Source organism: Halictus rubicundus, chromosome 5, assembly GCF_050948215.1.
Source record: "Halictus rubicundus isolate RS-2024b chromosome 5, iyHalRubi1_principal, whole genome shotgun sequence".
NCBI lineage: Eukaryota > Metazoa > Arthropoda > Insecta > Hymenoptera > Halictidae > Halictus > Halictus rubicundus.
This window is the reverse complement of record NC_135153.1, coordinates 17,267,556-17,278,474: the sequence shown is the minus strand read 5'-3', so window position 1 is coordinate 17,278,474 and position 10,919 is coordinate 17,267,556. Positions and strand designations below refer to the sequence as shown.

Below are 10,919 nucleotides of genomic sequence, written 5' to 3'. Positions count from 1 at the left end.
TTCTGTGCCTCGCGAAGGGATCGAGGGATCGAGGGATAAAGGGGGGGAAACGCGAGGGACGCGAGCGTATCTGTACGGGGGGTTAAACCGAAGGTATACGATCCACACACGAGGCGAAGTTGCGGCGCGCCGCGCAGTCTCGACTCCGATTGGCCGTCGTGAAATCCGCGCGAACCACCGGAGACCAGTTGAGCGCGAGACTCCGAGCCGAACGGTTCTACGCACGGACGCAGCGCGGCCGAACACACGATATTCTCTCGATCGCACGCAACGTACGCACGAGACACTCTGTCCTCCGGTTTTTCCGTTTGCCATCTATCCGATCCCCGTGGATTCGGAGCAAACCGATTGTTCGATCCGCCCGTGTGCCGATCGGTACGTTCTTCGATCCCAGTGACGCATGACAGCGTGAGAGTGGTGATACCTACGACCGTCGCGCGACTTCCTCTGCCCGAGTGACCACTCTGGATTTTTGCCGAATTCCTCTCGAGAACCTACGGGGCTGTTTCCGGTGGCAGGAAGCATCGTGACGTCTGGTACGCACGGTGAGTCCACGCTTTTCCTCGATTTACAACCGGCGAACTTTTCGCGAACGATTTACGCGAACACCTTCCTCTCGCGCGAATTCAACGTACAAATAAACTGACATTGCGTTTTTGCGGCAGCCGAGGATTTGTTCGCAGCATCGTGATTTGTGGGACACATGCTGCTCTCCGTTTCGTTGTTCGGAGGAATTTTTCGGGGGCGACGATTTTTCTCGTCTCGCAGCAGTTTCGTCTGCAAATTTCGTGAACAGTTGTTCGGTTTGGCTGACGAGGAGCATTTTTGTTTTGGTTTTGTCGCAACTGGATCATTTGTTTGTTTGGAGGGTTTTTTCTTGAGGATCCAGGAAGATTTTTCTCGTTTCGGAGCGTTACGATTTTTCGAGGATTTCTTCTTGCTTTTGTTGTTGGTTTGAGGATTTTTGGGTGAACGTTCCTCGAGAATTTGAGTGGAGGATTTTTCTCGTTTCGTATGTAGCAGTTTCGTCTGCAAATTTCGTGAACAGTTGTTCGGTTTGGCTGACGAGGAGCATTTTTGTTTTGGTTTTGTCGCAACTGGATCATTTGTTTGTTTGGAGGGTTTTTTCTTGAGGATCCAGGAAGATTTTTCTCGTTTCGGAGCGTTACGATTTTTCGAGGATTTCTTCTTGCTTTTGTTGTTGGTTTGAGGATTTTTGGGTGAACGTTCCTCGAGAATTTGAGTGGAGGATTTTTCTCGTTTCGTATGTAGCAGTTTCGTCTGCAAATTTCGTGAACAGTTGTTCGGTTTGGCTGACGAGGAGCATTTTTGTTTTGGTTTTGTCGCAACTGGATCATTTGTTTGTTTGGAGGGTTTTTTCTTGAGGATCCAGGAAGATTTTTCTCGTTTCGGAGCGTTACGATTTTTCGAGGATTTCTTCTTGCTTTTGTTGTTGGTTTGAGGATTTTTGGGTGAACGTTCCTCGAGAATTTGAGCGGAGGATTTTTCTCGTTTCGTATGTAGCAGTTTTGTCTGCAAATTTCGTTAGGAGTTGATCTCGTTTTTGTTTTGAGTTTGTCTGACGAGGATTTTTTTGGTTTTGTTGTGATTGGATCATTTGGCTGTTTGGAAGGATTTTTCTTGAGAATCCAGGAAGATTTGCCTCGTTTCGGAGCATCTACGATTTTTCGAGGATTTCTTCTTGCTTTTGTTGTTAATTTGAGGATTTTTGATTGAATGATTCTCGAGAATTTAAGCGGAGGATTTTTCCCGTTTCGTAACAGAGTTGCCAGGTAGAATGAATTGTAATTTCGGGTTTGAGATGTCATTTGACACACGTCCCCGGTTTTGTCAAGTGTAATAAAATGCCCAGTTTGAGTGACAGGCGAACATTCGATTGAGAAATGTTTAATTTGTGAAGAAACGAAATGTTTAATTTACCGTTTGTGAAATAAGTGCGACAGAGAATTTTTATTTTGAACAAAGAATTAGTAATCGTTAGCACGCGATTTTTCGACGGCGTCCCGAGGTTTTTCGAGGACGTTGGAGTAAAATCAGGATTCCGTTGATTGTGTGTGGATCTGAATGGTATGGAGAAGGTTTTCCGTGTCGTCCGCGAGTTCGGTTGCCGAGTTCTTTATTGCCGAAAGTTTTCTGTGTCGCCGCCCGGTGTGTTTCCCCGAGTTTGACGGTTTTTCGGAATTTTTTATCTCTCAGTTTCGGCAACCGGCAACTTATTTCGGGGCGGTTGTTAACCGGAAAGTTTGTTGCACGCCGGCACGATTCTGTCGCTCGTGTGTTTCAACGTGGCCGGTGAAATCTGCTGGCTTTAATTAATCGTGCGGCGGAGTGAAAGAATTTTCGTAATCTTGCGGCAGTGATTTATTGGGTTTCGAAGATCTGATTGTACCGAGTGAAATCCCGGGTCGGAGAAATTCAGTGGATCCGAAAATTCGGGCAATTCCGAACGATCGCAGACAGTTGACATGACATCGTTGGTTGCGTGGCAAAAGTTCAAACGAACGAAACGGAATGAAAATTTTTCTCGAAAAATGGTAGAATATTTTGTCGGAAAATGTTAGAATATGTTTTCTTGAAAAAAAGTTAGATTGTCCAAGGAGTGAGCGATTTTTCGTTTTCCAACCAGTCAGTTATAAAATGATCTGGATTTTTATGCAACATGCGAGTGTAAAATTATTTGGAAAATGCAAGTTTCGTGTCGGTGGCAGACAGTTGACATGAAATCGTTGATTGCGTGGCAAAAGTTTAAACGAACGAAACGGAATGAAAATTTTTCTCGAAAAATGTTAGAATATTTTGTCGGAAAATGTGAGAATATGTCTTCTTGAAAAAAGTTAGATTATCCAAGGAGTGGGATGTTTTTATTTTCCCAACCCTTACGTCAGTTATAGAAAGATCAAAATGTGAGTGTAAAATTATTTGGAAAATGCAAGTTTCGTTTCGGTGGCAGACAGTTGACATGAAATCGTTGGTTGCGTGGCAAAAGTTTAAACGAACGAAACGGAATGAAAATTTTTCTCGAAAAATGGTAGAATATTTTGTCGGAAAATGTGAGAATATGTCTTCTTGAAAAAAGTTAGATTATCCAAGGAGTGGGATGTTTTTATTTTCCCAACCCTTACGTCAGTTATAGAAAGATGAAAATGCGAGTGTAAAATTATTTGGAAAGTGCAAGTTCTTTCCATCGAGAACATGGAAAATGGCGAGTGAATCTCCTTCCCCAATTTCGTGTTAGCATTACAGGGTTAGTGGTGATTGTCTCGAGTAGTTTGCTTCATCTCGAAAATAGACGGAAACGGTGTTCGGAAGACTTCAACGTCGGAACCGTTTCGCTTCTTATTAAAGTAAGCGCCGGGGAAAAGTGTAAACCGGAACGCCGCGTCGGAAAACTGTTTCGATTAAATGCGCCAAGTTTCGCGGGAGTTTCGCGGAAGTACTCTCGAAAAAAATGACGACACTTCGCGGTGTGCAACCAATACCTCGCGGGTTTCGCGTGTATCGACGTACACGCGCGCGGAACACGGTAGTCGATTTTTGCTCCGCGAGCAGGAAGTAATGCGAAGACCTTTAACAGTTCGGGCGGCTGTGCGAAAAAAAAAAAAAGAAAAGAAAAGCAAAATGCGGCTCATGTCGCCTGACGTGTCCGGCACGTGACTGTGGTTGGTCTTCGCTTCTTGGGTTACTTCGGCAAACTCTGAGGCTTCGAAATTAGAACGAGCGAAAATTCACGAACCCAAATACAACAATTCCTTTCTTAGCGAATTTCAAAATCGAGGTCTGTCAAAAATGAATTTTTCAGCCGCCTGGAACTCTGCGATTCCGAAATTGGAACGCAGAAAATCTCTAATCGGACCGTTCAGCAGTTATCCGAGCAATAATTCCTTTTTTCGGGAATGTAAAAATTAAGTTCAAAATAATGAAATGTTTGGGGCAGTTAGAATTCTGTTGTTTAGAAATTGGAACGCAGAAACTGTCTGATCGAACCATTTAATAAATACCCGAACGATGATTCCTTTCTCCGGGAATTAAAAAATTTAGTTCTGTTAAAAAATAATTTAATATTTGGGTCAGTTAGAATTCTGCCGTTTCGAAATTAGAACGCTCAAACTATCTAATCGAACGATTCAACAATTATCCGAGCAATAATTCCTTTCTTCGGGAACTGAAAAATTAAGTTCTGCTCAAAATAATGAAATTGTTGAGTCAGTTAGAATTCTGCGATTCCCAAATTGGACCGCACGAACTGCCTAATCGAACCGTTTGACAAACATCTGTATCACCCGAATAAATTCCCCTTTCTTCAGGAAATTTAAAGACGAAGTGCGGTTAAAGATGCCGAGCTCACGAGCCAATGAAATACGTGTTACCCGAGAATATCGAAGCGGCGAGATTTATATTATTGGTCGGACAGTTTATTATCATTTGTGTGGAAAGTATTGAGCAACACTTTACGTCGACGCGTAATATTATAAAAGTTACGTATCTGCAAACAGTTGCGTCAGTTCCACCGTCCAACAGTAGAAATTAAAGCGCGTGGGTTTTAATTGCTCCGTGGCTCTAAAACCCACAGGAAAGTGCTTGTATATTTCTTAGCATAATTTTCATATTAATTACTTCCTCCTCAAAAGTTCAGCTTCTTTGTTAATCCCCGCGTATCCGGCTCACTTCTCGCGGATTAAAGAATTCGAGACTGGATATAACGAAGTCAGGATTTACGCCATTAGCATGAGACGTTAACGCTTAATTAACAGCTTTAGAAACGACTGATACACTCTATCCGGACTTTTATTTTTAAATCAATGCCACGACTTTAATAAACTTAAGTAAATTCACAAAATTATTCAAACTTTCGATTTTTCTGTCAAAAAGTGCAATATTTGTTTGTAAAATATTGTTATTAGCAGTGGCCTGTCATCTCTAATGTCCGTTTAGAAATTGTTTAGAAATGTCGAATTTCGCACAAATATATATAATTTTATAGTATTTCGTTGAGTAAATTCGAAGTTTGGCGGTGTTAGTGCTAAAAAGATGTAGATACAATATTTGTTTGTAAAATAATGTTATTAGCAATGGCCTGTCATCTCTAATCTCCGTTCAGAAATTGTTTAGAGATGTCTAACTTCGCACAAAAATGTCCTCGGAATTTAGTAATAATTTAGCATAATTTTATAGTATTTCGTTGAGTAAATTCGAAGGACGGTGTTAGTGTTAAAAAGATGAAGATACAATATTTGTTAGTAAAATTGTTTAGAGATGTCTAACTTCGCACAAAAATGTCCTCGGAATTTAGTAATAATTTAGCATAATTCTATAGTATTTCGTTGAGTAAATTCGAAGTTTGGCGGTGTTAGTGCTAAAAAGATGTAGATACAATATTTGTTTGTAAAATAATGTTATTAGCAATGGCCTGTCATCTCTAATCTCCGTTCAGAAATTGTTTAGAGATGTCTAACTTCGCACAAAAATGTCCTCGGAATTTAGTAATAATTTAGCATAATTCTATAGTATTTCGTTGAGTAAATTCGAAGGACGGTGTTAGTGTTAAAAAGATGAAGGTACAATATTTGTTGGTAAAATTGTTTAGAGATGTCTAACTTCGCACAAAAATGTCCTCGGAATTTAGTAATAATTTAGCATAATTCTATAGTATTTCGTTGAGTAAATTCGACGTTTGGCGGTGTTAGAGTTAAAAAGATGAAGATACAATATTTGTTTGTAAAATAATGTTATTAGCGATGGCCTGCCATCTCTAATCTCCGTTCAGAAATTGTTTAGAGATGTCTAACTTCGCACAAAAATGTCCTCGGAATTTAGTAATAATTTAGCATAATTCTATAGTATTTCGTTGAGTAAATTCGAAGGACGGTGTTAGTGTTAAAAAGATGAAGGTACAATATTTGTTGGTAAAATTGTTTAGAGATGTCTAACTTCGCACAAAAATGTCCTCGGAATTTAGTAATAATTTAGCATAATTCTATAGTATTTCGTTGAGTGAATTCGAAGTTTGGCGGTGTTAGTGTTAAGAAGATGAAGATACGTCGGAGGGCTGCGAAGAACGGTCAACTTCAGCAAGAAAAATTCGTCTTTGAAGTTCCCCCTCCCCCCCGAAATTCGAGCAGACCTTTCAGACATCCGCCGATCGGTAGATTTAAGGGATGAACGAAATTGGAACTGGAGAAAGCTGCGGGAGTAGTGGACGGTAAACGGAAGTCATCGCGATAACCGGCTATCCGACGTGAATTTTGACGGTTGTTTGAAGTGCACCCGGTGGTGCAGCGTCTGGTGTATCTGTTGGAGTTTATCCCTCGGAATTTGACGGATGAGGCCTTAGAAAGCGTCTGGCGATTTAAAACGCCGGCGAAAGAGAGGGAACGAGGGTGTCTGGAATATTTCTTACTCGCTCGGAAAGCGGGAGCGGCTTACTATCGCGAGACTCTGCCGCATTAAAACGTTACGCTCTTAATACCCCGACCCTCCAGAATGCTTGCTTCCAGAGCATTCTGGGAGTTTTCGAAAAATCATTCACCGTCCCGTCAGTGGTACCTCCTGAAAACGAAGCGTCATAAACGCGAGCGAATTTTTCTGCGAATAGCTCCGAGTGGGAAAAACATTTTTAGATTTTTTTTGACTTCGAAAGAATTTAAGTAGGGGAATACCGGTACCCCTGGAATTGTTGAATTGTACGTGGAGACGTTTTTGGTTAATTGCGAAAGACACCAGTGCTCAAAGCGCGGCAATTACAGTGTTCTCTCGATATATGTCCATGACACCTACTCAGGGATATATATCGGCTAGAAGATACTATTCTTTGACACACTGCCCAAGGTAGAAAAGGACTCTCTGCCCTTTCAAAGAATAATACCAGTTTCTAGACGGTAATTGTCCCTGCCAGACCCCTGTTTTGGACATGCATCGTGTAGAATGTTTATACTCCTCGGGGACCGAGGTCACTCGAGCTTCGCGGCCCCTGACGCGTTATTCCCCGCGGCAGTGGGGATAGTTCTGGGATTTTTAGATATTTGTGACATATATCGAGTGAAGATTGTATAAAATTTGCCCGGTTGCAGAGAAATAGTTCGCGTTAAAAGGATTATCCATCGATTCCCCGGCATCCTTGAAGTGGAACAGTGAATATCGGGTAGTTACGTTATAAAATTAAGCTTAGCCGGCGAACGTCTGTAATTATGCCGTGAGCCGGGTAATTTCTCGGCGCGCTCGCGCTCATGCCAGCGCGGAGCAACGTTGACGTTCAATTTCGTGTAGTCGTGTAGTCGTCCCCCCGGTCGTTACAGCATGTTAACTTTCTAGCATGAAGGTGAAGCCCAATCAATAAGTCTCTCGTGTGCTAAACAAATCGCGGCCGGTGTCCGTTTGGCCGTTCTTTTTCTTTTTTTTTTTTTTCTTCGCCGCGGTTTTCCTCGATCGATCGTCACGTGGAAATCGAACGACTCGCGCCGCGGTAATTATAACGATCGCCTCACCCGGTAATTGACGGTCGCTGCTCGGCACCAGCTGAAAAATCAAGTCGACCGACTGGTTGTTTGTAATTCAATTTCGTGCTTGTTAAACATTCCGTACTTTTTATTCGACAATGCGCGTGCCGGCCACGTTCGCGCGCTCATTCGTTGCCAATTACGTGGTTACTGCGATTTTGCACGCCGGGGAAAAAATTACGCGCTCGCTTTGAAAATCGGGCGCGTCGCTGCTCTCGCACGGACCGAAGTCTTTATTTTACGTGTTTTTTTTTTTTTGGACCTCTTCCTCGCTGCTCCCCCCTCCCCCCACTCTTACTCGGACAGGATGAAAATTATGCGCGAATAGTTGAAATTTATAGGCGTCGCGCTGTGAAAATATAATCCGTGAACCCGTTTGAATAATTATGCGCGCTCTGGGCGCGTGTGCGCGCACGCAGATGAATAACACGCGCGTTTATTCGCCGTTTCATGAATATTGCAAACGTGTCCCGGGACGTGGCACACTTCGGGCCTCCATTTTGCAACATCCTGAATATTTCAGGATCAACGGCCGGCCGGTTGTTTAATTGTTTGGGTTCGGCAGAGGCGGCGGACTTTCCCTTTTCGTTGCAAAGGAGGCCCGCGCTTCTAGCCTATTTTTAAATAGTTTTTGCGAGGACGAAAAGAAGTTGTCAAGAAATTCGTTTGCATTTTTAGCTATTTTTTATCACGTAATAGTACAAATTTAAATTTAATCGATTTCTCGGACCGGATCGGTTTCTCCTAATTCATCTTCAATTTGTAATTTACAATTATTAACACATCTTGCGCGGGCACTTTGCCGCCAAAGTCTTACCGTGTTGCATTCATTCTCGCAACGCACGTTTTGTATTTTTGCAACGCATGTCTATCCGATTTTATTGTAAAAACACATCTTATTGTAGAAAAACGACTTTAGCCGCTTCCCGCGCAAGATGTGTTAAGATTCTAAAGACACATCCATGAGGAAATATTCAACAAATTTATTTACATTTGGGTATGTTATTAAAGAAAAAAAAGTGGCTAAAAATTTGGGCAGCACATACCTGTTATTTTTAGAATAAAGTAATCTAAAATAGTCACTGTTAGTGCTCCGTGAACCCAGTGTTCCGAATTTGTTACTTATTTTGAGGCAGGGTTTCACGAGTGTATCCAAATATAAAGGAATCGTCGAACTGTATAAATCCACGAAAATCGCTGAACCCGGAAATGGCCGAATTGAATGAGCTCTCCCGGGCCGATATCTAATCCGGCGGAGCGATTGACGCGGGGGCCATCTTTTATTCAAAGATTCTCCCGCGGACTTATCTCGAAAATTCGTCGGAGGATCCGCGGGCTCGTTCATGAGGTAATGGTTAATTCAGGTTCTCGCGATTAAAAGTTTGCAGTCTCGCGGAAACTCGCGGAAATCCGGCCGCTCGGAGTTTCAGCTATCGAGAGCTCTCGGGCTTTCGGGGAACAGTGTTTCGGGCGTCGCTCTCTCTCTCCGCTCGCGTGCCTCGCGCGGAAAAGCTTTTCTTTCCGCTTTCTCGCGGGGGAGGAAAGTTCGGAAAATTCGGTGGAAACTAGGCCTCCGCGGAACGACGGGCTCTCCCCGAGGCGAAGACAGTGACGTGATCGATCCACTTTGTCAGCTCGGGAGATAGGGAAAAGGGGACTCGAGACACCGGGGGCTTAGACGAGAAAGACGGAGAGAGAGAGAGAGAGAGATTCTTTTTAAAAGCAGCCGGAGGGACGCGTTTTTCGGGGCAGGCTAAAAATCCCTCTTCTTATTCCTTTCTATAGATTCCGGCGTTGCGTAGTGGTTCTCTCTATTTACTTTCGTTCTTTGGAAGTTTCATTGCTCGAAAGACCGCTCGATGGAGCCCGGATCACGCTCCGCGATGTTTAATCTGTTCAAGTTCACTGTTCCAGTCAACCCTGCTTGTTGGCCACTCGACGAGGCAGGGTTGCCTCGAAGAAATCGATAGGTTGCACGATTTAGCGGGATACGCTGCTACAGATGCCTCCCGAGGCGACTACTAGTCAGGTTTCGAATTTTTTGAAAGAAACTGTGAATATTTTAGATTTGGAATTTTTCCAGGAAAATAATCCACTCTTAACATTTTTCCGATCAAGAAGTGCACGAAGACTATACCTACAGGAGACTTTTATAGCAAACGTATAATAATAGGATGTTGAAATAGCGTTCCTCAAAATTAACCCTTTGCACTCGAGGCTATTTTAACTCCAAAACGAAACATTTCTTCCGATCTAGAATTTTATCCTTCTATATATACCTTTTCATGTTATACATACAAAAATGGTGCAATTTGCTCGTGCAATACTAGAGTGTTTAGTGATTTATTAAATGCAAACAAATTTAATAATGTAAAAAATATTTTGAATAATGATACAGCAATTTTTAGTAGTCCCTTATAGAGTGCCAAGGGTTAAATTAATCTCCAAAAATGTACTTCCTCGAAGGAGGTGATCCCTCAAGTGATTTCAAGCAACTTTTCCCTTTTCGAAAATGTTCTCCGTGGCTTCGTTACGGAGATATCAACGAAAAACGCGGACCAACCACAGCGCGGTTACGGCGGACTAGTCCCGCCTAGCTGGCGAGGGCATTGGTCAAGCCGCAGTCCGTCCGCTGTAGGCGCGCTCCGATTGGTCTGCGGTTTTCGTTCGATAACTCCTGAACGAAGCCGCGGAGAACGTTTCTGCAAAGGAAAAAGTTGCTCCAAATTACCTCGGGAATCGCCTGCCTTCGTTTCAAGGAAGTACAACAATTTTCGGACACCCGTTCGATTCTACCTCACAAATTTACCATTGTAATAATTCCCTAACAGTTCCCTTTTTCACAATCAACAAACCCATATCTCCATCTTTCTTCCTCCTCGAGTATCTAACAGACAGCGAATCTCCGTCAATTTTTATCTTCGAAAATCGGTGAAAGTACTCGAGGGAACGCCCCTAAGCTGTCAACGCGAGATCGTTAGAAAGTGATTTTCCATCTACGGTTGCACAAGGCTCGTTCGAGGCCGCGCTAATCGCTCGGAAAGCAAGTGCACGAATTAGTCAGAGATTCCTGAACACTTGCCGATTTATCGCTCGGTCGTAATCTCGCGGCGAGGAAAATTATGACGGAGCAGAGAGAAAGAGAGAGACACACACAGAGACGACAACCGAGGCTCGTGAGTCACCGCGATTAATGGGCAAGACGAAAAAATGTCGTTGCCGTGATACCGATCAAGGAGGCCCGCGGCGGTGTCTAGTGTGCCCGAACGCTTCCGTCGCGACGCCACCTCTAACGTCGTGCGCTATGCCTCTAACGGCCATAACCACGTAACTATGCGAGAACAGGGGGCATGTACGTTGCACACAGTCGAATAGCAATCCCTCCGATAGGGCGACAGTCCTTGA

General features: G+C 43.2%; 1 protein-coding gene across 1 annotated transcript in view; it reads left to right on the top strand.

The window, feature by feature from the left end:
* The first annotated feature begins 332 nt into the window (after positions 1 to 332).
* Positions 333 to 10,919, top strand: part of Sli (slit guidance ligand) — a 689,366-nt gene continuing 678,779 nt past the window's right edge. Inside the window, exon 1 of the mRNA XM_076788604.1 lies at positions 333 to 545. The gene's annotated coding sequence lies outside the window, so the exon portion shown is untranslated. The remainder of the gene's footprint in view (positions 546 to 10,919) is intronic.